The 25,901-nt window shown below is 43.0% G+C and overlaps 1 protein-coding gene across 4 annotated transcripts in view; it reads right to left on the bottom strand.

Moving 5' to 3' along the window:
* Positions 1-25,901, bottom strand: part of ASTN2 (astrotactin 2) — a 1,902,914-nt gene that overhangs the window by 1,052,054 nt on the left and 824,959 nt on the right. For 2 of the 4 annotated variants that reach the window (XM_033961677.1, XM_033961678.1), the window contains exon 1: positions 7,226-7,360. The exons of the other annotated variants lie outside the window; for them this stretch is intronic. The gene's annotated coding sequence lies outside the window, so the exon portion shown is untranslated. Of the gene's footprint in view, positions 1-7,225; positions 7,361-25,901 lie in introns of those variants that run through there. 4 annotated transcript variants of the gene reach the window in all.

The following is a 25,901-nucleotide window of genomic DNA, read 5'->3' as shown; positions in this document are numbered from 1 at the left end:
ACCTTGTGAAAATCCAGTTTTTATTCTTGGGATAAGTAACTTAAAATCTGTTTTATTCTTTTAGGATTTATCAGATACTTGTGGCCTGCATTGGCCATTGTTATAGAAACATAGAAACATATCATATAAAGGCCAAATGGCCCACCTAGTTTGCCCATCCACAATAATCATTATCTCCTTCTCTCTCCGAGAGATCCCACATGCCTATCTCAGGCCCTTTTGAATTCAGACACAATCTGTCTCCACTAGTGCTGCCCGATTCACGATTCAAATTGGTCACTGATTCACTTTGGGTGAATCAATTCGAATCAATTTAAAACAAGAAAAAAATCGGCTTCCCGATTCGGCTGACCCTCGCCCCCTAAAGCAGGAGCGGCAGCGCTGCTCTTGCAGGCCGGCCGCTGCCACACCTGCTTTAGAGGGCAAGGGGGGAGGGTCAGCCAGTTAGTGCTGGCATCCAGCTTCCTCCCCTGCCGTCAAATTTCCCACCCTGGCGTCTGGTTTCCCCCTTGGTCTCCCTGCACCGTTTACCTTAAAGAAGCAGTTTGCAAAGATCGCTAGCATTGCGATCTTGTCTGCAGCCTGCTTCCCCCTTGGCCTCCCTGCACCGTTTACCTTAAAGAAGCAGACTGCAGACAAGATCGCAATGCTAGCGATCTTTGCAAACTGCTTCTGAGCTGTTTCCTCCACTGCGATCCTGCCTCTGATGTCAGAGAAGGGGCGGGACCGCAGTGGAGGAAACAGCTCTGAAGCAGTTTGCAAAGATCGCTAACATCGCAATCTTGTCTGCAGGCTGCTTCTTTAAGGTAAATGGTGCAGGGAGGCCTGATGGTGGTGGTTGTGGGGGGGGGGGGGAACCAGATGCCAGTGGGAAGCCAGGGGGAACACGCAGGCCTTCCTGGGGGGGGGGGAGTGAGCAGTCCTTCGGGGTGGGGCAGGCCTTCAGGGGAGACAGGCAGGCAGACCTTCAGGGGGGATAGGCAGGCAGGCCTTCAGGGGTGAGATGCAGGCCTTTAAGGGGGGACACAAGCCTTCAAGGAGGGAGACAGGCCTTCATGGGGGGATTCAGGCCTTCTAAAGGGGACAGGCCTTCTAAAGGGGACAGGCAGGCCTTCGGGGGGTACAGGCCTTCAAGGGGGGCAGGCCTTCAGGGGGGACAGACAGGCAGGCCTTCAAGGGGGGACAGCCCTTCAAGGGGGGATGCAGACCTTCAAGGGGGGGGACAGGCCTTCAAGGATGGTGGCACAGTCCTTCAGGGGGTTCAGGCAGGCCTTCAGGGGTGGGGTGCTGGCCTTCAGGGGGAGGTGTAGGCCTTCAGGGGGGACAGACCTTCAGGGGAGGGAGGCCCTGGTGTAGAAGCACACGGAGGGAGGGAGGGAGCGGGGGGTTCAAAGAGATGTGCATATGCCAGACTTTTGGGGGGAAGAAATAATGGGTCTAAAAATAGAGGAGAAGGAGAGAGATGATGGACAATGGGATTTAGGGAGGGAAGGAACAGAAAGGGAGAGAAGTTGGACACAAGGGATGGTGAGGAAAGGGGATAGAGATACTGGATAGGAGGGTAGTTGGGAAAAGAAAGGGAGAGATGGTGGACCCTGGGGTGGTGGGGAAGGAGGGAGAGATGCTGGATGAAAGGGTAGTTAAGAAAAAGTGGATTTGTGGAGGGAGACGAAAAAAAGGAAAGGTACCTGACCTGGGGAGGGAAGGGAAATGGAAGGGGAGGACAGAGATGGCAGATGGAGGGTTAGCACGGAGAAAGAAGGAGACCCTGGCAAACAAGTTATCAGAAGACAACCAGAGCCTGGGACCAACAAGATTTGAATATTGACCACACAACAAAAGGTAGAAAAAATAATTTTATTTCCTGTTTTGTGATTACAATATGTCAGATTTGAAACGTGTATCCTGCCAGAGCTGGTGTTAGACCGCAAATATGAGCTAGGATTTAACAGAGAGAGGAAAAGTCTTTTGCTTGTTTATTTTGTTTACACCACAGCGCCAATGTGGTTAGGAGAAGGCAAAGGGGGTGAAGAGGCTATAAAATAAACCCACCAGAATGTTTGAAAAAAACACCCAATTGGGCAGGAAAATCGAATCAAATCGAAAAAACCAATTCAATAGGCTGAATCGAATCGAATCAAAATTTTTTTTCCTGAATCGGGCAGCACTAGTCTCTATCACCTCTTCTGGGAGACTGTCCCATGCATCTACCACCCTTTCTATAAAAAAAAGTATTTCTTTTGATTACGCCGGAGCCTATCACCTCTTAACTTCATCCTATGGCCTCTAATTCCAGAGCTTCCTTTCAATTGAAAGAGACTCGACTAATGCACATTTACACCATGTAGGTATTTAAATATCTCTCAAAAACAAAAAATGGGCACAATAAATCAAAAACTATAGTTTATAGTTTTTGATTTAAATGTCTCTATCATATCTCTCCTCTCCCTCCTTTCCTCTAAATTATTCACATTGAGATCTTTAAGTTTGTCCCTATACGCCTTATGATGAAGACCACACACGCATTTAAGTAGCCTTCCTCTGAACTGACTCTACCCTTTTTATATCTTTTTGAAGATGCAGTCTCCAGAATTGTACACAATATTTGAAATGAGGTCTCACCAGAGTCTTATACAGGGGCATTAATACCTCCTTTTTCTACTGGCCACACCTCTTCCTATGCATCCTAGCATCCTTCTAGCTTTTGCTGTCACCTTTTCAAGTTGTTTGGCCACATCATCACTCACAATCACACCCAAGTCCCGCTCCAGATAAAGGAGGACGGATTGAGACATCCAGGTTTTACTTCCACTGAAAACAATGTAAGTAAGGAGGACAGAATGAGACATCTGGGTTTATGGGAGGCATGATATGGGGGGAGGAGCTTTGTACGGGCTTAACTTGGGCATCTTGTGGTGATAAACAAACCTTTTCTAAGACATCCTAGATGGAACTTAGATGTTTGGAACTAGACCAGTTTTAGAACTATTTAAGTGCCACAAAGGCACCCAAATTGACCAGATGACAACTGGATACATTAAGGTATGACCCACCCCCACACACATTCCCCCACTGCTCACTAACCCCCTAAAAATCTGAATAAAAGAGTGCATACCTGTCTCTAGAACAGCAGCACTTGGTATGGGAAAGCCCAGTAAAGCATCACACAGGTGTCTCAAGTAACCTGGTGGATGGGCTAATGAATCATAGCGAGAAGGACCCAGGCCCTTAAGCCACTCTAACCACTACATTTATGGTAGAAAGTGAGAGCTCACCAAAACCCACCAAAACCCTAGTCTACTGCCATATAGATGCCACCTGCAGCCGTGAGGGCTATTGGGGTAGTAGACAGGTAGGCTAGTAGATTTTGGAGGAGTTTTGGAGGACTCACTATAAATTATAAGGGGTATATAGTGAGATATACTTTTGCTGTGAAGTTCAAAGCAGTGCCTTCTAAGGTGTCCCACTGCTCTGTTGGCATGTCTTTGTGGCCAGTCCACCACAAACATGGCCACTTCCACATCCAAATGGTTTGGATTTGGACGTTTTCAACTTGGACATTTATTTGGTCGTTAATCTATATATATAAAATCGGAGGTATGTATGTGTGTATGTATGTATGTGCCGCGATCACGCAAAAACAGCTTGACCGATTTGAACGAAACTAGGTATGCAGATCCCTCACTACCTGGGGTGATATGTTCTGGGGGTCTCGCGGCCCACCTGCACACGTGGGCGAAGCTACAAACAGAACATCAGATTTCACCCATTCAAGTCAATGGAAAAAATGTAAAAAGCTGCCATTCTCACAGTAATTCCAACTACCTGGGGTGATATGTTCTGGGGGTCTCGCAGCCCACCTGCACACGTGGGCGGAGCTACAAACAGAACATCAGATTTCACCCATTCATGTCAATGGAAAAAATGTAAAAAGCTGCCATTTTCACAGTAATTCCAACTACCTGGGGTGATATGTTCTGGGGGTCTCGCAGCCCACATGCACACGTGGGCGGAGCTACAAACAGAACATCAGATTTCACCCATTCAAGTCAATGGAAAAAATGTAAAAAGCTGCCATTCTCACAGTAATTCCAACTACCTGGGGTGATATGTTCTGGGGTCTCGCAGCCCACCTGCACACGTGGGCGGAGCTACAAACAGAACATCAGATTTCACCCATTCATGTCAATGGAAAAAATGTAAAAAGCTGCCATTTTCACAGTAATTCCAACTACCTGGTGTGATATGTTCTGGGGGTCTCGCAGCCCACCTGCACATGTGGGAGGAGCTAAAAACAGAAAATCAGATTTCACTCATTCAAGTCAATGGAAAAAATGTAAAAAGCTGCCATTCTCACATTAATTTCAACTACCTGGGGTGATATGTTCTGGGGGTCTAGTGGCCCACCTGCACACGTGGGCGGAGCTACAAACAGAACATCAGATTTCACCCATTCATGTCAATGGAAAAAAAGTAAAAAGCTGCCATTCTCACAATAATTCAAAAACGGCTTGACCGATTTGAACGAAACGTGGTATGCTGATCCCTCACTACCTGGGGTGATATGTTCTGGGGGTCTCGCGGCCCACCTGCACACATGGGCGGAGCTACAAACAGAACATCAGATTTCAACCATTCATGTCAATGGAAAAAATGTAAAAAGCTGCCATTCTCACAGTAATTCAAAAACGGCTTGACCGATTTGAACGAACCTTGGTATGCAGATCCCTCACTACCTGGGGTGATATGTTCTGGGGGTCTCGCGGCCCACCTGCACACATGGGCGGAGCTACAAACAGAACATCAGATTTCGCCATTCATGTCAATGGAAAAAATGTAAAAAGCTGCCATTCTCACAGTAATTCCAACTACCTGGGGTGATATGTTCTGGGGGTCTCGCGGCCCACCCGCACACGTGGGCGGAGCTACAAACAGAACATCAGGTTTCACCCATTTATGTCAATGGAAAAAATGTAAAAAGCTGCCATTCTCTCAGTAATTCAAAAACGGCTTGACCGCTTTGAACGAAACTTGGTATGCAGATCCCTCACTACCTGGGGTGATATGTTCTGGGGGTCTCGTGGCCCACCTACACACGTGGGCGGAGCTACAAACAGAAAATCAGATTTCACCCATTCATGTCAATGCAAAAAATGTAAACAGCTGCCATTCTCACAGTACATCAAAAACGGCTTGACCGATTTGAACGAAACTTGGTATGCAGATCCCTCACTACCTGGGGTGCTATGTTCTGGGGGTCTCTTCACCCAAGAATTTATATGTTCTTGCTCCTGGAGGTGAAACTAAAAATGTTGTTTCTAATCAAGTTTTGTATTAGTTGTATTGTATTCATTTTGTCAAATATTTCACATTATAATTTGAATATTGTACTTTTTATAAAGCTGTAAAAAAATAATTTCATTCACCACTATAAAGTATCTTTATTTGAATCCATTTACAGTGTTATTGCTATAATTAAATACCCGTGCAACGCCGGGCCATCAGCTAGTGGGGTATAAAGTTAGGTATTCTAAGGACTGGATGTCCTGTCTGCCTAGACATCCAAGTAGATGATTTTCAAAAAATATATATTTTTTGACATCTAGCAGTTCGGCTTTTGAAAATAGATGTTTCTGTACTTCTGTACTTTCTGCTTCTGCTTCAAAGCACTACACAGACTTGCCCCTAAATATATAACTGACCTTTTCGCCTTCTCAGACAACAGACACAAGAGAAGTTCACATTCCAACTTTGTTTCCCCCCAGTGAGAGGTTGTAAACTGAAAAAACACCATGAACATCTTCTCTCGCACCAAGCAACATCATGGGGTAAAGACCTAGAACAATTGCTTTCGCCCACTACTTATGAGGAATTTAGGAAACGTCTGAAAACACACCTGTTCCTAAAGTATCTAGACAACTGATCCTTTCTTCTCTCTCCCCTCTATAGCGATTAACTTATTCTATTGATCACTCTCGCCTCAAAAATGGATTTCCTGTCCTATTAACCCTCTTTCTTCCTCCCCTCTTAAAGTCAATCAATTTGTACCTTTGCTTAATCTTTATAAACCGCATAGAACTTCACGGTATTGCGGTATATAAGCTGTTATTATTATTATTATTACTTCCCACTTTGGCATTTTTGCGGAAAACGTCCAAATTGGACTTAGATATCCATTAAAAAAATGGCCCTCCACATGTTAAAAAAATGCAATATGTATTCCTAGAGCTGGCCCAGGTTAGATCTTCTGCTTTCTAGGCCAGCCAGGGTACATGGATTCATAGTCATTGTACAGAGTAATACCTAGAGACCAGAAAGGGCCCACAATCTAGGATTCTGAGATGAGTACATTGCCTCTGCTCAAGGACTGTCACTACGATCAATGACTAGGCAAGATGACTTGTATGTATATATAAGATTGGGGGGAGAGCAACTTAAAAAAATTCTCAGATAGTTGCAAATGAAGATTCATAATGCCTGATCCAAGTCTGTTTCTTGACCCAGGAATGTAAAGAAGTCATTGAATGAAATAAAATTATGAGTCAAAAACACCCATCCCTCATAAACAGACACTCCTGCCCATGTATGTTGCATTGGGTGCAGTGCCACTTGCATATGGGAGAAAAGAAATAAATGTTGACTTTTATGGCTTAGGTTTTCCATTCCTGTACCAGACAATACACTTGACAATAACTCACCAAGTAAACACAGCTCTGATACAGGGATATGAAATCTTTTGGAAACTTCATACATCACTTTTCCCAGACTCATCTAATACAAATGCTTTAGTGCGATTACAGTTTGCAATGCAGTATGCTAAGAACCAAGCTAAAATCAGGTAGCCTCTAGCAGGGATTTGGATTTTAGACTAAATTATTCGCCTTTACAAATCCAAGCTCAAAGCAAGTTAAAATCTGGTACACTAAGTAGTTTGTTCCCAGCTTACACTTTAAGTCTGTATGTGCGGCAAGGGAAGGTCAAGAGATGCCAGTTTTCCTTCCTAAGGATGAATAAACTCATTAACTAAACCACAAATTGACACTTTTCATTCTTGCCCTTTCTATAAACTAGTTTATACCAGTGTATTTTTAAAAAAAATATAAGACCCTAACAGAGACTCTGATGGCTACGCAATTGCCTAAACTGACTGCTGAAAAAGCAGAGTACTGAACTAAAAAAGTAAAAGAGAAAGACAATGAAATAACTTACTGAAGCCCAAGTTTACCTTTTCCTAAGTTTGAATGCCAGCAAATGAATTTTCCTTCCCTTAAGCAGATCCTCACTGAGCACCTTTTCAGGACAAGGAGTAGTTGAGGTCTGGGTTACCTTTTTGTTAGCTGTGCTTCTAAAGTGAAAGTGAGGTCAGTTACACCTCCTGGATGAATCACCCAGTACTGAGCCTGCCCTTTTAACTTTTCCCTTTAATCAGGCACTATTGTTTAACTGAAAAGCAACTAAACAAAAGAGCAGTTTCTAACTGAAAAGACCTTTGCAAAACATGTGCTCTGTAGGACTACTTTTTCTAGCTGTACTTTAAACTAAAGTTAAACACTAAACAGACTTTCCTTAACTGCTATCTGTGTCCTAATATGATTTTATCTTATGCTCTGAAATGCAACCTAAAATACTAATCTAGACTAAACCACTTTTTATATAAATCTCTAACAGAGACTCAAAGGGCTACACAATTGTCTAAACTGACTTTGCTGAAAAAGCAGAGTACCAAAATAAAAGAGAAGAACAATGAAATAACTTACTGAAGCACAAATTAACATTTTCTCAAGTTTGAATGCCAGCAGGTAAGATATTCCAATAGTTTTTCTTCCCTTTAGCAGATACTCAGCACCTCTTCAGAAAAAAAGAGGTTAGCTTTCATAAACTACAAACTATCACAAAAAGAGAAAGACAAGAAAAGCACCCAAGAAAAGGATCTGGGTGTCATCATAGACAATATGATGAAATCTTCCGCCCAATGTGAGGCGGCGGACAAAAAAGCAAATAGAATGCTATGAATTATTTCAAAAGGGATGGTTTACAAGACTAAGAATGAGAGTGTGGAGCAGTGGTTAAAGCTACAGTCTCAGCACCCTGAGGTTGTGGGTTCAAACCCACGCTGCTCCTTGTGACCATGGGCAAGTCACTTAATTCCCCCATTGCCCAAGGTACGTTAGATAGATTGTGAACCTGCTGGGAAAGAGAGGGAAAACTGCTTGAGTACCTGAATAAATGCATGTAAACTGTTCTGAGCTCCCGTCGGAGAACTGTATAGAAAATTGAATAAATACATAAATAATAATTTAAAAAATGCCCTCGTATCGCTCCATGGTATGACTTCATCTGGAGTATTGCGTTCAATTATGGTCTCCTTATCTCAAGAAAGATATAGGGGCGCTAGAAAAGGTTCAAAGAAGAGTGACCAAGATGGTAAAGGGGATGGAATTCCTCTCGTATGAGGAAAGACTAAAATGGTAAGGGCTCTTCAGCTTGGAAAAGAGATGGCTGAAAGGAGATATGATTGAAGTCTACAAAATCCTGAGTGCAGTAGAACAGGTACAAGTGGATCGATTTTTCACTCCGTCAAAAATTACAAAGACTAGGGAGACACTCAAAGTTACAGGGAAATGCTTTTAAACCAATTGTAGGAAAAAAAATTTCACTCAGAGAATAGTTAAGCTCTGGAACGTGTTGCCAGAGGATTTGGTAAGAGCGGATAGCGTAGCTGGTTTTAAGAAAGGTTTGTACAAGTTCCTGGAGGAAAAGTCCATAGTCTGTTATTGAGAAAGACATGGGGGAAGTCACTGCTTGCCCTATATCGGTAGCATGGAATATTGCTACACCTTGGGTTTTGGCCAGGTACTAGTGACTTGGATTAGCCACCGTGAGAATGGGCTACTGTGTTGATGGACCATTGGTCTGACCCAGTAAGGCTATTATTATGTTTTTATGACAGACAAAAATATATGGAAAAGTTAAGAGAGGCTGGTTGAGTAGTAAGGAAAGCAATGAGGCAAATGGAAGAAAAAATAGCCGACACAGTAAAACAAGGGGACAAAACATTTTTTAGATATATTGACAGGAAGAAGCACAAAAGTGGGATTGTGAAACTCAAAGGTGAAGGGAAGGAATATGTAGAAGCTGATAAAGATAAGGCTGAATTGCTTAATAATTATTTCTGTTCCGTGTTCACAGCTGAAGCGCTGGGAGCAGGACTTAAGAAGACAAATACAAATAGGGATGGAGGTGTGGTGGAACCTGATTGATTTTCAGTGGATTGTATTTATGAGGAGCTAGATAAACTAAAATCGGACAAAGTGATGGGGCATGATAGTGTACAGTCTAGGGTACTGAAGCAACTTAGTGAAGTTCTGGTGACTCCACTGGCTAACCTTTTCAATGCTTCTCTAGAGTGGTATCAGAGGACTGGAGAAGGGTGGATGTGGTCTCTCGCCACAAAAGAGGAAGCAATGAAGAAGTACATTACTACAAGCCCATAAGTCTCACTTTTGTGATAAGTAAATGGAAAAACTTTTAAAATAGAGAAGTTTATGGAATCTAGTAGATTACAGGACCCAAGGCAACATGAATTCACTAGAGGCAAGCCTCATCAGACATATCTGACCAGAGAATTGGATGGTGGGAGTGCTCTAGATGTGGTGTATTTAGGTTTTAGCAAAGTCTTTGACTGTGTTCCACATAGGCATTTATGGACCCCTAAGAGACGGACTGGGACAGGAAGTGGTTGAGTGGAAGGCAACAGAGGGTAATGCTTAATGGAGATTGCTCCGAGGAAAGGGATGTTTCCAGTGGTATGCTTCAAAGTTTGTAAGTGATGTTACAGAAGAGCTGCCAGGTAAGATTTGCCTCTATGCGGATGATACCAAAGTCTGCAACAGACATCCCTGATAGTGTGTATAACATGAGGAAAGATCTAGTGAAGATTGAAAAATGGTCTGAAATTTGGCACTAAGATTTAATGCTAAGAAATGCAAGGTCTTGCATTGTTTTTGAGAGAGGTTTACGTGGCATAAATGTGTATGAGGCGAGTCTCTTTCATTTGATAGGAAGCTCCAAAATGAGAGAGCATAGGATGAAGTTAAAAGGTGATAGGCTCAGGAGTAATTAAGAAAATATTATTTTACAGAAAGGGTAGTAGATGCATGGAATAGGCTCCCGGTAGAGGTGGTGGAGACAAAGACTATGTCTTAATTCAAGAAAATGTGGGATTTTTCAGGGAGAGGAGGAGATAGTCAATGTTGCGAATTAGCAGGCTGGATAGGCCATTTGGCCTTTATCTGCCATCATGTTTCTATGTTTTTATGCATTTCAATTGAATATTATGATATATTCCTCCTTTGGCTCCCCAATATCTCTCTTTAAAGGTTATAAAATGTTGGCATTCATATAAAAGAGACTGTAAAATAAATCTATGTCTAACACAAGTAGTCTAATGCCCAGGAGACCTCAGGTCTTCCTCATAAAAGTAGAAAGCCAAAACAAATGGTAGAAAAAGCCAGGTTCCGTTTTGTTCATGTGAGAATATTCCTACCTCAAGGCAGGCTTTGGACATGATAGTCATTATCCAAATGAAAATAGCATTTTCTCCAAGCAAATGCTCCCTTTAAAGAACCAAGATAAAACAACATGTATATTCTATTTGATATCCCTTGAAAAAACAGCACCATAAAAAATACCAGAGATTCCTATAGCATCCTTTGTTCCAGAGCTTCTGGCATTGTGGGTGCTGTAGATTTGCAAACCTTCTGAGTTCACTAACCAAACCCAATAGAAAATGGATAAGGGTGTTTGCATGTATAAATTTGCCTCATTTGCTACTGCTCAAAGCTCTAAGTGGCTTTTCAGAAATCATTTTTGCTGTTGTTGGTACTGCTGCCATGATGGATGATGGTGACATGTTACATTACCCAGGCTGAATGTCTTGCGAGAGCAAATGACACCTATATTGCATTTTCTTAATATCAATAATGGATCCAGAAACAAACAAGTGACTTACAAAAACTTCCTGGAAATAGAGGTCCTAAGGCAAACAACCAACTTGTAGAGGGAGTGTAGAAATTAGAAGCCGCACAAAGAAAAACAGTGTTTGGTTATGGAGTTTTAACAAGTATATTAGGAAAGAGATGTCAGGGACTGAAATATGTCCCCAAAATTACTATCTGCTTGACTATTTTGTTGTAAATAATTATAAACATCTTCCTTGACAGCCATTAATTCAACCACACGATGTCCATTTAGGTAAAAGGCCAAATAGATAAGGATCTTGAAGGAGTCTGAGACTGTTCATGGCCTTACACATGCATAAATAGCCTCATTAAATACTATTCTACAGGAGAATCACATTTATATGTAGTTTTACATTTATTTCAGTAATATAGTTATATGTCTGTATCTTAAACATGCATTAGTAGAAAAATGACAATAAATAAACTTAGCATAAGAACATAAGAATAGCCTTACTGGGTCAGACCAATGGTCCATCAAGCCCAGTAGCCTTAACTCACGGTGGCTAATCCAGGTCACTAATACCTGGCCAAAACCCAAGGAGTAGCAATATCCCATGCTACCGATTCAGGGCAAGCAGTGGCTTCCCCCATGTCTTCATTGCTTCATCTTAATAGTTATTAAATCTATCAAAATTCTGGGAGTCACACTAGACCAACATTTAACACTAGCAGAACACACGAACTTAGTGGTACAAACAGGGCCGGATTTTCCTATAGGCTAACTATTCTTCAGCCTAGCGCCTCAAGATCAAGAGGGGCCTACATTCAAATTGTTAGCAAAATTAAAATTATACTATTCTAAAAACAGTGAACACTAAAACACTGAACTGAAAATAAGGAGAAATTCGCTTCGGGATCGGAACCGGCTCCGACCGCAATGGGGCGCCAACTCGGCTTCTTCCTTTCTTTTTTTCGCCCTGGGAGGAGGATCGGGGAGGGAAAGACGTGAGTCCGGAAATAGCTGGGCAAAGTTCAGCCCCGCAGGGAGAGAGGCAAAACGTGGATCCGTCAGGACAGGGCGGCCCAGACTTGCATCGTGAGGGGGGGATTCAGTGGAAGGGGGATGGGAGGCAGGCAGGTTGGCATCAGAGGGGGGTGGGGGGGTTTAATGGAAGGCAGGCAGGCAGGATGGCATGGGGGGTGTTCAATGGAAGGTGGATAGTAACATAGTAGATGACGGCAGATAAAGACCCAAATGGTCCATCCAGTCTGCCCAACCTGATTCAATTTAAATTTTTTAATTTTTTCTTCTTAGTTATTTCTGGGCAAGAATCCAAAGCTTTACCCTGTACTGTGCTTGGGTTCCAATTGCTGAAATCTCTGTTAAGACTTACTCCAGCCCATCTACACCCTCCCAGCCATTGAAGCCCTCCCCAGCCCATCCTCCACCAAACGGCCATATACAGACACAGACCGTGCAAGTCTGCCCAGTACTGGCCTTAGTTCAATATTTAATATTATTTTCTGATTCTAAATCCTCTGTGTTCATCCCACGCTTCTTTGAACTCAGTCACAGTTTTACTCTCCACCACCTCTCTCGGGAGCGCATTCCAGGCATCCACCACCCTCTCCGTAAAGTAGAATTTCCTAACATTGCCCCTGAATCTACCACCCCTCAAACTCAAATTATGTCCTCTGGTTTTACCATTTTCCTTTCTCTGGAAAAGATTTTGTTCTACGTTAATACCCTTCAAGTATTTGAACTTCTGAATCATATCTCCCCTGTCTCTCCTTTACTCTAGGGTATACATATTCAGGGCTTCCAGTCTCTCCTCATATGTCTTCTGGCGCAAGCCTCCTATCATTTTCATCACCCTCCTCTGGACTGTCTCAAGTCTTCTTACGTCCTTCGCCAGATACGGTCTCCAAAACTGAACACAATACTCCAAGTGGGGCCTTACCAATGACTGTACAGGGGCATCAACACCTTCTTCCTTCTACTGACTACGCCTCTCTTTATACAGCCCAGAATCCTTCTGGCAGCAGCCACTGCCTTGTCACACTGTTTTTTCGCCTTTAGATCTTCGGACACTATCACCCCAAGGTCCCTCTCCCCGTCCGTGCATATCAGCTTCTCTCCTCCCAGCATATACGGTTCCTTCCTATTATTAATCCCCAAATGCATTACTCTGCATTTCTTTGCATTGAATTTTAGTTGCCAGGCATTAGACAATTCCTCTAACTTTTGCAGATCCTTTTTCATATTTTCCACTCCCTCTTCGGTATCTACTCTGTTACAAATCTTGGTATCATCTGCAAAAAGGCACACTTTTCCTTCTAACCCTTCATCAATGTCACTCACAAACATATTGAACAGGATTGGCCCCAGCACCGATCCCTGAGGGTCTCCACTACTCACCTTTCCTTCCTTCGAGCGACTTCCATTAACCACCACCCTCTGGCGTCTGTTCGACAGTTTCTGACCCAGTTCACCACTTTGGGTCCTAACTTCAGCCCTTCAAGTTTGTTCAACAGCCTCCTATGAGGAACTGTTTCAAAGGCTTTGCTGAAATCCAAGTAAATTACATCTAGCATATGTCCTCGATCCAGCTCTCTGGTCACCCAATCAAAAAATTAAATCAGGTTCGTTTGGCACGATTTACCTTTTGTAAAGCCATGTTGCCTTGGATCCTGTAACCCATTAAATTCAAGGAAGTACACTATCCTTTCTTTCAGCAACACTTCCATTATTTTACCAACAACTGAAGTGAGGCTCACCGGCCTGTAGTTTCCTGCTTCATCCCTGTGACCACTTTTATGAATAGGAACCACATCCGCTCTCCTCCAATCCCCAGGAATCACTCCCGTCTCCAGAGATTTGTTGAACAAGTCTTTAATAGGACTCGCCAGAACTCTTTGAGCTCCCTTAGTATCCTGGGATGGATCCCGTCTGGTTCCATCGCTTTGTCCACCTTCAGTTTTTCAAGTTGCTCATAAACACCCTCCTCCGTGAACGGCGCAGAATCTACTCCATTTTCTCGTGTAACTTTGCTAGACAATCTCAGTCCATCTCCAGGATTTTCTTCTGTGAACACAGAACAGAAGTATTTGTTTAGCACATTTGCTTTCTCCTCATCACTCTCCACATATTGGTTCCCAGCATCTTTTAGCCTAGCAATTCCATTTTTCATCTTCCTTCTTTCACTAATATATCTGAAAAAGTTTTTATCTCCCTTTTTTACATTTTTAGCAATTTGTTCTTCCGCCTGTGCTTTCGCTAGACGTATCTCTCTCTTGGCTTCTTTCAGTTTCACCCTGTAGTCCTTTCTGCTCTCCTCTTCTTGGGATGGGAGGTAGGCGGGCATCGGAGGGGGGTGAGGTGAGGAAGGAAGCACTGGGGGCACTATGGACATAGGAAGGGGCAATGTTGTGTGTTATGTTTGATTAGTTATTGTTACAAGTACTATATATGGTGCTGAGAATAAATGTCCAAATAAGTGTTCTCTACTTTTTTTTTTATTTATTATCCGTGTCACAATTTTTATAAAGGTTAGTACCAATAACAACATGTTTCATTTAACATATTGATATATATCACAGTAATGATGTATTTTATTATCTCTCATGTAATTTACAAACTTAAAAATGGGAGGTGAAAGGGCCTCATAAGTGGAATAGCCTAGGGCCTCTTTTCATCTATATCCGGCCCTGGGTACAAAAACGCTTTTTTACATTGTGGAAATTAAGAACCATAAAAAATATTTTGATCCTTTATCGTTCAAACTATTGGTGCAGGCATTAGTTTTATCTATTTCAGACTATTGTAACATCATCAATTTAGGAGCACCCAAAAAAATTCTGTTCGATTGATTTTTGGTTTAAAAAAGAATGAGCATATTAGTCCATATTATCGTTTACTTTATTGGCTGCCTTTGGAGGCAAGAGTATTATTCAAATTTTCCTGTATCTGCTTTAAGCTGATATCGGGATTGTCTCCAGCTTACCTTTTTCCTCATTTTGTGTTGCATAGACCACTGTTCTTCAACCTCCAGTCCTCGGACCGATGCCGGTCCACAAAAAATTTCTGCCGGTCCGCCCAGGGCTGGCAAGATTAAGGTGACCATAGGTCCCGTCTTCAGATCTCCTGTCCCGTTGTCCCTACACACAGCTTTGGGACAGCGTCCCGAAGCTGTGCTCGGGGACAACGGGACAGGCAATCATTTCCTGTCCCTACCTGTCACACAATAAAAAAAAAGCCTCCCTCCTTCCTTTCCCCGGGTCGGCTGCTATCTTACCACCCTGCTGCTGCTGCTAAAGCCGACAGGAAGCCTTCTTTCCGACGTCTATTCTGACGTTGGAGAGGATGTTCTAGGCCAGCCAATTGCTGCCTGGCTGGCCCAGAACGTCCTCTCCAACGTCAGAATTGACGTCGGAAAGAAGACTTCGTGTCAGCTTTAGCAGTAGCAGCAGCAGGGCGGTAAGATAGCAGCTGAGCCGGGGAAAGAAAGGAGGGAGGCTTTTTTTATTTTGCGTGGCAGGGAGGGAAGGAGGTAGGCAGGCAAGCAGGCTGGCTTTGGCCAGGGAGGGAGGGAGAGAGGTAGACAGGCAGCCAGACTGGCTTCGGGGGTGGGGGGTGAAAGGCAGTGAGAGGGACATAGGAAGGAGGTACTGGGGGCACTAAAGACAGGAAGGGGCACTGAGGACATGGGAAGGAGGCACTGGGGGCACTAAAGACATGGGAAGGAAGCACTGGGGGCATTAAATACAGGAAGGGGCACTATGGGAAGGAGGCACCGGGGGCACTAAGGACATAGGAAGGAAAGAGGGAGGGAATAGAAAGGGACAATTTTTGGGCCTGAGTTCAGAAAGAAAGAAATGAAAGGATACACAGACAGAAGGAAACGCAACCAGAGACTCATGAAATCACCAGACAGCAAAGGTAGGAAAAATGATTTTATTTTCAATTTAGTGATCAAAACGTGTCAGTTTTGAGAATTTATATCTGCTGTCTATATTTTGCACTATATTTGTCTATTTTTCTATAGTTACTGAGGTGACCGAGCTCGCGGAGATGGGGCGGAAACAGGGTTTTAAAATTTTAGTCCTAGTAGTTTGCTGGTCCACAAAATAATTATTTTATTTCTGCCGGTCCACAGGTGTAAAAAGGTTGAAAAACACTGGCATAGACCATCAAGAGAAACTAGAAACTTCTACTTATTTGCTTATCCAAAAATTAATGGGTGTAGATATAAGACCTTCTTAGATAGGACCCTAGCATTTCAAGCTGGTAGGCAACAAACTTGGTTAGGTAAATGTATTCAGCAAGCTATGTTATCCTATTGTTGTTTCCGGAAATTAATTAAGATTACTTAGTGAGTTTTGTTATTGAAATTCTATTTTACAAATATTTGTATTTTTTACTATATTATTGTATTTTGCTGATTGTCCAGCTCTTTTTACTGTAAACCACCTAGAACTTTTGGTTATGGTGGTATAAAAGAGTAAAGTTATTATTATTTCTCAATAACAGACTATGGACTTTTCCTCCCAGAACTTGTCCAAACCTGTCCTAAAGCCAGCTACACTATCCACTCTTACCACAACCTCTGGCAATGCATTCCAGACCTTAACTATTCTCCGAGTGTAAATAAAATTCCTCCTATTGGTTTTAAAAGTATTTCCCTGTAACTTTTCGTGTCCCGTAGCCTTTATAACTTTTGATGGAGTGAAAAATTGATCCACTTGTACCCGTTCTACTCCACTCAGAATTTTGTAGACTTTAATCATATCTCCCCTCAGCCATCTCTTTTCTAAGCTGAAGAGCCCTAACCGTTTTAGTCTTTCCTCATATATTTTTTTTAATCAAAAATAGTAGAGAAAAATAAAAAGGTGCTCTAGGACAGTGATTCCCAACCCTGTCCTGGAGGAACACCAAGGCAATCGGGTTTTCAGGCTAGCCCTAATGAATATGCATGAGAGAGATTTGCATATGATGGAAGTGATAGGCATGCAAATTTGCTTCATGCATATTCATTAGGGCTAACCTGAAAACCCAATTGGCCTGGTGTTCCTCCAGGACAGGGTTGGGAACCACTGCTCTAGGATATAAAACATTTGCCCTGAGTCTTTATCATCATTGGTCAAAAACAAACAAACAACCCCTCCACAAAATCAGAGCCTAATTTCACATTTTTCATATCAAAAGTATCATAATCATCCTCAAATATAAGTAGACACTGTTTGCAAAAGTTATACTTTCATTGTACTTTTCCTTCGTAAAAGATTTATGTTCAGGATTCCAATTTAGCCTTAAACTTCATTATAAATTCAACAAAACAGTCAAAAAAACAAAAACATCTCTGAAATAAGGTCCAGGCTTATGATGGCTTAATCGATTCCACTTATACGAGGGGCAACTGAAAAGTATCAGCCCAACCAATAAAGTTGGGCAGTCTCCATCGAGGGCTATATGCTTAGGGGCTCATATTAATAATTTTTAAAGTCCAAAAAGTGGCCTAAGTCAGTATTTGGACGATCAAAAAGACAGATCGTCCAAGCAGTGGCGTACCTAGCATATGTGACACCCGGGGCCCATCATTTTTTGACACCCCCACATCTGTACGAAAAACATGATTTTTAGTAACAAGCCACACATCACACATGAGTACCTAGGAAAAGGCAGCATCTTACATACTGCAGTAAGCAGTACAACATCAATATACCCATTGTAAAACTAAACAAGCCAGACTAGTACAGATCAATCCTACACCGTCAATCCTAACAGAAAACCATGTCTTTCGAACACACAGAACACAGAAAACACCTTCGCCTAGTATGAAATATGTCATCACAAACTAACCCCTCCCCCTTTTACAAAACTGTAGTGTGGATTTAGCCACGGTGGTAACAGCTCTGACGCTCATAGAATTCTGAGCATCAGAGCTGCTACTGCCACGGCTGGCGCTAAAAAACGCTCTACAGTTTTGTTTTCTGCTTTCCTCATCTTCTTGTTACTCTCTTCTTTCCATCCACTGTCTGCCGTCTCTCTGCCCCCCTATATGGCATCTTTTCTCCTTCTGTGCCCCTTCCAGAAACTGTATGCTTCCCCATTCCATCTCCTTTCACCCCTATTGGTTTGGCATCTCTCTCCTCTCCTTCCCTCTCCCACACCTCTCTTCTGCAATCCCTTTCTTCCCTCATTTTCCTTTTCAATTTATTTTCTGCATCCATCTAGATTACGTTCTTACTACCCTCTCATCAATTTCCTTTTTTACTGTCTAATTACAGCTCGCCACCTCTTTCCCTCACCCCACCTAACTCAATCCTTTCCCCCATCATATCCCCTCCTTCCATCATGTGCCTCTTTCTCTACCCCTTCCATCTAGCTAAAGAAGCACTGCCTGGGCTTTGCAGTCCCCAGTTATGTCTCTAGTAGGATATATATTTCAAATCTGATATATTCTAATGACAAAATAGAAATAAAATGATTTATTTTTCTTCCTTTTGTTGTCTCTGGTTTCTGCTTTTATCTTCTTTTCACTCTTTTCTTTCCAGTATTTGCTCTGTCTCTTCAATCCAGCATCTACCCGTTCCATGCACTGTCTGCCCCTCCAGAAACTGTCTGTCTCCTCTTGCCATCTCTCTTCTAACCCCCTCCCCCCCTTTGGTCTGGCATCCATCATCTTCCCTCTGTTCCCTCATGGTCTGGCATCTTTCTCCTTTCATCTCTCTTTCCCTCCCCCCTGTGGTTTTTAGCTTGTCTCTCTTCTCATTTCCTCCGCTCATATCTGATATCTCTGTCTCCTTACCAGTTCTCTGGCATCTCTCTCACCTCTCTCTCTTCCCTTTCCTTCTCTGGTCTTCCTTCTTTATTTTCTGCTTCCATCTAAATTAAATTGTTTCTTACTATGCAGTCCTCAGTTTCCCTCTTTTCACTGTGTCTACCCACAGCATGCCACCTCTTTCCTTCACCCCTCCACTATCTCACTAACTCTATCTTCTTCCCCCATCCAGCATATCCCTCCTTCCCTCCAGTATGTGTTCTCTTTCTCCACTTCCATTCAGCATTTGCTCTCCCTTCTCCCCACTTCCATCATCTGCCCTCTTTTCTCTCCCCACTTCCATCATCTGCCCTCTTCTCTCTCCTCCTTCTCCCAACTTCCATCATCTGCTCCTTCTCTCAATCTCTCCATCCACCACAGGCCCATCTCTCTCCCTTCCTCTCACCTTTCCGATTTTGGTAACAAGATCGGCCCCCCCTGCCCCCGCGATGACACTTAAGATCAGCAACGGGCCTCCTTCTACCCCCGGCATCAACAGAATTTCAGATCGGCAACGCTGTGCTCAATCCAGAGCTTCCCTCTGACTCAGCTTCCTGTTTCCGCCCAGGCAGTTCAGTCAGAGGGAAGCTTTTGGCTGAACACCGCGTTGCCGATCTTAAGTTCTGTTGATGCCGGGGGTAGAAGGAGGCCCGCTGCTGATCTTAAGTGTCATCGCGGGGGGAGGGCGCGTTGCCGATCATGAATTGCGTCGTGGGGGGGCCGCCAATGCTGCTCATCGCCATTGCAGTCCAGAAGCTGCCGATGGCCGCAATGCGATCTTGCCGGCCCTGCGTGGACCGGCACCAGACGACCCAGACCTGGCCGGCTATGCACCCCCCCTAAGGCGTGCACCCAGGGCAGACCGCCCATCCCCCCCTTGGTATGCCTTTGCGTCCAAGTACCGATAACCAAAACTAGTTTTAGACATATCTAAAACCAGCTTAGGCCTTTTCACTGCCTCTATACTCCCAGAATGAAAAGGGGTTTTTGTGGAGGAGTAGATAGGGTGGGAAGTGGGCCAACCTAGCCTTAGTCATCTGGCAGCCATAACCAAAAAGGTGTGACAGGTATCCAGACAGAACTTATACATTTTGACTTAGACCAAGTCAAAACTGGTATAAATTCTGAATTGGGCCGCTGAGCTGATTGCCTCCCCTGTGAGCAGTGGGAAGGCCCCAGTGGGAAAGGCCATGAAGCAGCCCGTTCAGAGCACTGCCACTGCTGCTGCTTTAGGAAGTCTCAGAGCGGAGGTATGTCAGGTCTCACCGGGGTGGGGGGTCACTAAATTGACAAATCCAATTTTTTCAGTGAATCGGGCAGCACTAGTGTCAGGGATGGAGTCAGAGAGTGTTGGGGATATTCCGATGTCGATCTTAACTGGGGCTTATTTTTGGGGTAGGACTTACATTAGGAGCATCTTTACAAATCATACTGTGTTTCCCTGAAATTAAGACCTACCCCGAAAATAAGCCCTAGTCGCCGGCAGCAGCAGCACTTCCCACTGCCGCGCACCCCCCCCCCCCCCCCCACACACACACTGACCTATCTCTCCCTCCCATCCGAACACAGATGTCCAAGCCAGGCTGGAAGACTTGAACATCAAGGCCAAAGAATTACCAGAAAGGATTCTCTCTCCCACATGACTGGGCTAGAGACTCTGTTCTGTGAATTCAATTAACAGACGAGGAAAGCCATGTAATAATAAGGTTTTATTACGAGTGCTCTAATTGTCTGGGAAGAGCAAGCCATCAGAATTTCAGTGCTCTTCAAAGAGAGAAAACAAGGCAAACAGATTTATCCCCCGTGTGACATCATTTGTAATAATTATAATGCTTTAGAAGACAATGGCACAGTTAATCACATGACTTCCTTTCCAAAAAATGCCTTACGTCAATTAAATTCTTAATTTTAATGTTAAGTCCATTCTGATAAGTTTTTAACCCAGCAGGTGGCAGTGTTTCACTTTTTCTTTCTAAGTCACTTTTGATCTCTGACCTTTTCAAATGTCAATCATGTCAGTAAAAAGCCAGTAACAACCTAGTCTTGACATCTACATCCTGCATCCATATGGCCTCCCAATTAGCATTGTATTTTCTAATCTACAAGGAACAGATTCTTTCTGTAAAACACCCAAATTTCCTGTTCCTCTGAGAACCTTATCCCCATGGATGTATATGAAGAATGGTACATAAATTTATGTCTTAAAAGTCACAAAATCAACCTTCTGAACTTCCGTAGCATTAACTAAAATCTAGAATCAGCAATTTAGACAGGGAATGCCAATCCTTGAGCTTAATATCTTTATTACAAGGCCTCAAGGCTGAGTTTCCAATATAATGTGCAGGTACTGTATTTTAATTTATTCACTTAAGTTTGATTCATTCACAGTCTCAGTTTTCATATCATTGGTGATATGTCACACCTGTAAATTCGAGGAATCTTCTACACAAGACAGGGATACCTTATAACAGCATCGGCAGTAATCTACACAGGCTGCTTCACGGCTTTCTATCTCCTGGGCGTTCCTCTGCTGCATCACTGATGATGTCATCAGCAACTCAGCAGAGGAATTCCTGGGAGACAGAAGGCCATGAAACAGCCTGTGTAGATTGCTGCCGACGCTGTTATAAGGTATTCCTGTCTCGCGGTTCAGATGGGAGGGAGAGATGGGTCAGCGGGGGGGAGGGGGGATAGAAAGATGCTACACGGGGTGATGGGAGGAAGGGAGGGATAGAAGCTGCAAGGGATCTGCTGCACATGGGGATGGGAGGGAGGGAGATGCTGCACAAGGGGATGGGTGAGAGGGGAGGAAAGATGCTGCATATGTTGGGAAGAGAAAGGAAATAGGAAGAATTGGGGTGGAGGAGAGGAAGGAAGAGATGATCTTTACATGAAAAAAATAAGACATCCCTGGAAATAAGACCTAGTGCCCTTTTTGGGCCCCAAATTAATATAAGATAGTGTTTTATTTTCAGGGAAACACGGTAATAGGGCTTGTTTTTGGGATAGGTCTTATTTTCAGGGAAATAGGGTAACAACCAGTGTAAAACTATGCACTTTAATAAAGTGGTGTGAACTTTGCCAGTAAGCATGTACAGGGATCAGAGTTTGGATAGAGCATACATGTTTGTGATATTCTAATGCTAAAAGAACTCATTCTTGTCCGGGATTAAATGTTGAAGGAACCCATGTTGAGTTATTTTTTTTTACCCTGATGAAGTGGGAGGGACAAGGACCTTGTCAGGTTTGATATATTGGAGCTCCTGTTCTTTGGCATTCTCATTGAGGATTATCTGGGGAACCTGAGTTCCTTTGAAAGTTTTGTGTATAAAATAATAATACAAAAAAATGATGACTGCAATTTGAAAACAGAAACAAGTGAAATAGTATAACAATTGTTTAACTAGATGGTAGAGGTTATTATTATTATTTTTTAATGCCAGTGATGGACTGTGTGAAGCACAAATGCAGTGCTCAGTTTAAACTCTGAGGCTTTTTCCTCCGCTTTTTAGTTAACTAAGGATATTCACATTGATTATTTTTTTGTTGCCAGGATAGCAGTATTTTCTTAATGGTTGTATGGTTCCTCATCATTCTTTTTGTATTTGTACACATACATGTACCTAGATTATAAAGCAGCTCTTTTAGTAAGTTTATTGTATACTAATGAAATTAATTAAAGGGTCCCAAAATATGCTAATTTATGTGCATATATAAAAATTATACCTGCTCCAGTAGGTGAAAGGGTGTCTTTTCTTATTATTCCTCACAAGTACTTTAGAAGCCCTACTATAGAGCATGTATGAGACCAGGTGATATGGGTTAATCAAATATGCAGATGATTTTAACTCTGATTCCTGCCTCTGAGGCATGGATTCCAATGGATAGAATCAGAATTATAAATTCCACATTGCTTTGGAGTGTAATTTTAAATGTAGGATTGATCAAAAAGTCTTGTCTTCCTCCTAGGATAGGTTAAATTGGCATCTCATGTGGAAGACTTTGTAACTGTTAGCATTATTTAACAAGGGTAGTTTTCCTCGATGGCTGAAACTAGCTAGGGAGATCTTTTATGTATTGAATACCCTTAGGATTTTCTTATAGTGCCCCTTATAGCTTATTTAAAGGTGGAAATGTTACTTTGGCTTCCTTCTCCCCCCATATCTAGCTTGCCTTCCTTTTGTCACCCCAAATATTTGTCTAGGTCAGTGAATCTCAAACTTTTTTAGCTCCAGTACACTAACCCCCGGTTTTACTAAGGTGCGCTAACCGATTAGCGCGTGCTAATCGAATTAGCGTGCGCTAAACGCTAACACGTCCATAGACTAACATGCATGCGTTAGCATTTAGCACATGCTAATTTGATTAGCGCACGCTAATTGGTTAGCACACCTTAGTAAAACAGGTCCTAAATGGAGTGTTTTTTTTGCGCACATTATAACTGAAATTATAAAATTGCAACCCCCAACAAAAAATTAAATTTGATTGTTCTTTAAAGTTCTTTAAGCTATGTATGGGTAATTTGTAACATTGGTGAAACTAAAGTAGATAGAACAGAATTGCTAATCAATATGATAGATGTGCTTGTTTTTGAGTGCAAATTAACTCAAAATGCTCGATAGTCAACAAGCAAACATGCATTTCATCATCCACCATCTGCAGTTATTCTCTTTTTTTTCAATTTAATTTCTGTCAGAGCTGAAGATCCAAATGGAAACAAAGCCTAGATTGCTTTGTTGCTCAAGTTAGGAAAACTACTGAATAAATAAAAATAAAATTATTGGCCATTAGTTTTCAAGGACCAATCACATCAAAGAATGATGCTTGTCTAGGCGGTTGTATCCTTATGCATACAGATGCTCATAACATTGGCAGACTCTTGCATAAGTGACGTACATGTCATTTAATCCGCTATAATAAAACCCTTAGTGCGCATGCACATTTCAAACTCCATACATCCAGGTTTTGTGCCTCCGTGCCGCTGCATGCGCAGAAGAAGGAGGCAGAAGAAGGAGAGTTTGGCGGTTTCTGCATACGCAGTAGAGCATGCAGTGGTTTTGAGCGGCGGTTTCCCCATCTCGAGAACAAGCGTGTGGCGGTCTCTCCATAACAAGGAGCCAGCGGCAGTTTAAACATTGGCTTCCCTCCACGACGCTTCACTCGGAGCCTGCAATGCTGCAGACCACCACGAAAACCGGGAGACTTCAGATAAGCCAAAACCTAGACAGGGGGGAGGTAAAAGGAATGGAAAAGGGCTACTTCTGGACAGGGGGAGCAGTGAATGGGGTGCTGCTGGGCAGGGGGGAAGTAAAAGGAAGGGAGAAGGGCTACTGCTGGACAGGGGGAGCAGGGAAAGGGTGCTGCTGGACAAGGGGGAGGAAAAAGGAAGGGAGAAGGGCTACTGCTGGACAGGGGGAGCAGGGAAGGGGTGCTGCTGGATGGGGGAGAGACAGAAATAAATAAATGCCTAAGTCTACACATGTATTCTAGCACCACTTAATGTAATGGGCTAAAAAACTAGTCTAGTATATACTTATGAAGGGAATTTTTAAAAATAAAGTAAAATTCTGGAATCTCTTGTAGCACACCACTGTGTCATGGCACACAGTTTGAAAGACACTGATCTAGGTACTCCATTATATGTTTACCATCTCCCCTTTGTCTTTCTACTCCCCATCCCATGTCTAGCATTTCCCCTGTCACTCTACTCCCTGCAGGTCCAGTACCTATATCTCTTCTGTATTCTTATTCTCCCCACCCCCTCCCACTTTGTACACTTACCTTTCTTTCACCCACTCCTTCTGGCTCCTGTAACTGTCTTCCACCATCCTGATTCATTATTTCCATTTTGACATACTATTTCCCCTCCCCTTGTCCACTCCCTCCCCTTCCATAAGCATATCTTCTTTCTTCCCCATCCCACAACCCAGCATCTCTACTTTCTTCTCTTGGCTGGCCCTGATCTATCATCGTGCCTCACTGAATTGACATCAGCCCCAGTCCCAAACTGCTTGCCACCGCTAACGTGGAGGGTAGTAAAGGATGAAAAGCCACTGGACTTTCCCTCTTGCATGCATAGTTAAAGGCTCTGCCAGTCCTGGTCCCACCCTCAAAAACATGGGTTGGGACCAGGGCAGCAGAGCCTTTAGCCATGTATGCAGGAGGGAACTCCCCATGGCTTCTCACTCCTTTACTGCTCTCCGAGTTTGCTGTAGAGGTGGGGCTAGAAATGGGACTGATGCTCTGGGCTAGGACTGACAATGACCAAATGAGGCTACCATTGCAGCGCATGTTAGGGTATTTCCTGCACGTTTTCTCTGTAGTGGGCTTGGAGAAGACATACCTCGGTCAATATAGACCAGAACTAGGCTGGCAAAGGGGTGGCCAGCTGATTTGGAAGGCTGGCACTTGCCATCCCTTGTCACCCTGTAGCGATACCTATCCTCTAGGAGAGGATGGGTGAAGATGGAATATTAGAACACCTATTCTGTTCCCTAATCTAATCCCTCCCCTCATGTCACACCCCTTCACTGACCTGCTGCTGGGAGAGATGTCTGTTGCTTGAGTATTCCAGATAATAAAGTGGCAGGTAATGGAGCTTTCCCTGCATTTCCACCATCTAGTGGATCTGCAAAGGTTATAGGATTATGTAAAATACCCAGTTACTGTTCACTCAAATGAACGCACCATCTCACCTATGTTTTTAACTACAATATTTCATTTCAACACAATTTTATCCCAGCAGGCACCATCTAATAACACAGCAGAGGATTTTGGGCATTCACCCTATGCTGCAGGCCTTTTCTTTAATCCTATTTGCAAATTTACAGTTTTGTTAATCCAGTTCAACAAAGCATAAACAGAACATTTGGGTGGTAGGACTGGATGTATATCTTGTTTTCAAACAGATGTTAGATAGCCAAGATTTGTTTTCTCCATTAGGTATTTGTTGGAATTGACAATACAATCTTATTTCTCAAGAACACAGAGAACTGTCTGCTTATTCCCAAGATGTTTCTGTATTAGTAGCTTAAGCCAAGAAAATGACCTAACCAGCACTTTGTGGTATCCCGTTTTAATATCACAGAGAAATACTAAGAAACTTCACATGAATTCTTCC

The sequence above is a fragment of the Geotrypetes seraphini genome, chromosome 10, assembly GCF_902459505.1.
Source record: "Geotrypetes seraphini chromosome 10, aGeoSer1.1, whole genome shotgun sequence".
Lineage (NCBI taxonomy): Eukaryota > Metazoa > Chordata > Amphibia > Gymnophiona > Dermophiidae > Geotrypetes > Geotrypetes seraphini.
The sequence above is the reverse complement of the archived record's forward strand: the minus strand, read 5'-3'. Positions and strand labels throughout refer to the sequence as shown.